Consider the following 2500-nt stretch of genomic DNA (forward strand, 5'->3'; position numbering starts at 1 on the left):
TCTAGCTGCAGGCTGCATCACTGCAAATGAGCATTTAACCACAGTCAGGGTAATTGAAAAAATGACAAGGCATAAGAACACAGTGCAACACAACACCACCCAGCTGGGCACATGTACCGGGCAGGCCACAAATGATTCTGATTACTGCGTTAGCCTGATCACTCTGGGCCTTTACACTCTCTCTCTCTATCTCTCTCACTCCCTCATTCCTCCCTCTCTCATGCTCTATCTCTCTCACTCCCTCATTCCTCCCTCTCCCTTTTTCTCTCTCTCTCCCCTACACTCCCTCATTCCTCCCTCTCTTACTCTCTCCCTCTGTGCTATTTGATTTCTCTCTCGCACACTTTCTCTTCCATAAACATCACAAAGTGCAGAATGGATTGATAACAGTATATTCTGTTTATTATAATGTCAACAGAATTAACAGATTGTGTACAATTAAAAATAGTCTGCTGATAGATGCATTTTATTACACAAAGACTGAAATATTGTCAGTCAGGTTGTTCTATCCGTGGACCACAGGAGAAGTGAGGACACTCAACTCTTTTTGTCTGCCTGTACTGAAACCGGCCGGGTCGAATGTACACAATTCTTGCTGTTTTAGGATAATGGTGACTGTTACAGGTGGCTCAGAAGGCTCTGAAACACAAAACCTGACTGCCTGACCTGACCCACTTCCAAACCGCGACTGGCTATGCAAATGTGTTTCCAGAGCTCTAACGAGCGACAGTCTCTCTCTGGCACAGAGCGGCCGTGCACCGCTGTTGTGTTTTCCAGACGTTTAACTTTGCACACAGCTCCACCTGCCTGTGGTGAGCCGACAGTGACTCACGCCCCCACCCACTGCACCCCTCCCGCAGACGTGTGGAAGCTTCCAGATCAGCAGGAAGTTTGGGGAAAGTCTAAGTTGCGAAACTCTTACTAGATGATACCATGATTTAGTCAAACTGCCAGTCTAAGACGCCATCTTAGAACCCAGAGACTACAGGTTTAGGGACTGAAAAAAGGTTCGATATCTTAGGTAGATGACCTCAAGACATGAAGCCAAACTCACTACTTTACTAGCCTAGTTTCCTGTGTCCCAGATATCCCTTGAGACATTAAATGAAACTCAGTCCACGGTTTGCACTCGTCCCGTCGTTGATGTTGGTGTGGCACACAGTTGTGGCAGCATCGGGACTCTAACAAATGGAGTAAAGGAGAGAGAAAAGAGAAGAAGTCACCATCTCTGAAATCAGCATTCGGATGACTGGAGGAGCCATTGAGAGGCTTAATGGAGCTTAGTGGTGAAGATAGTGAAACCCCTGCAAAGCCAGGTGTGCTAGGTCAGGGGTGGATCTCAGGTGTGCTAGGTCACAGGTGGATCTCAGGTGTGCTAGGTCACAGGTAGATCTCAGGTGTGCTAGGTCACAGGTAGATCTCAGGTGTGCTAGGTCACAGGTGGATCTTAGGTGTGCTAGGTCACAGGTAGATCTCAGGTGTGCTAGGTCACAAGTAGATCTCAGGTGTGCTAGGTCACAGGTGGATCTCAGGTGTGCTAGGTCAGGGGTGAATCTCGGGTGTGCTAGGTCAGGGGTGGATCTCAGGTGTGCTAGGTCAGGGGTGGATCTCAGGTGTGCTAGGTCAGGGGTGGATCTCAGGTGTGCTAGGTCAGGGGTGAATCTCAGGTGTGCTAGGTCACAGGTAGATCTCAGGTGTGCTAGGTCAGGGGTGGATCTCAGGTGTGCTAGGTCAGGGGTGGATCTCAGGTGTGCTAGGTAATAGGTGGATCTCAGTTTTGCAGGGTTTCCTACACCACACCTGGGAACCCCTGCAGTAAAGGTCAAATGAAGATTTCCCAAGCACTAATGACATGATGTCATTCTAACTTCAGGAAAACAAAAACCTACGATGCCTACGAAGGTGGATGACCTAAGTTGACCTCAGGTTAGCTTTCCCTTTAAACTCCTGGGCTCATCTGTGGATCAGGTCTGATCTCTGGAGGGAGCTTTGTGTGTGTGCAGCAGTGTAAGGAGTCTTCTCTTTCCAGGAGCTGGAGTTAAACAAGTTGATGAGAAGCTCCCAGTTACTGGTTACTAATATTATGGAACTCTATGGACCATTAGCTAGTAAGGAGGTAAGGAAAGGTGGTGCCTTTAGAGCCTGTGCACCGAACGCCTTTCCACTTCCCACCTGGATCCTGGTTCCCTCCTTTACACACTGCACATCTCTTCCGCCAGCCAGTCAGAAACACAACACTCTTGTTCCAGAAGGGCTGAAGCCCTCAGACTGAACGCATTTCTACAAACTGCAGGAGTGAAGCAGGTGCAGTTTGGGTGTCTTCCTGTTCCCGGTGGCTGTGTGTGTGTGTGTGTGTGTGTGTGTGTGTGTGTGTGTGTGTGTGTGTGGGCTGCACGTTCGTTAGCGGGACCTGTCGGTTCCCAGCAGGCTGAGCAGGCATTCTAATTTGAGCGTCTGAAACAGGATGTGTTAAGATCTGATTTGGCTGGAGTGTGGGGGC

Source organism: Brachyhypopomus gauderio, unplaced genomic scaffold, assembly GCF_052324685.1.
Source record: "Brachyhypopomus gauderio isolate BG-103 unplaced genomic scaffold, BGAUD_0.2 sc75, whole genome shotgun sequence".
Lineage (NCBI taxonomy): Eukaryota > Metazoa > Chordata > Actinopteri > Gymnotiformes > Hypopomidae > Brachyhypopomus > Brachyhypopomus gauderio.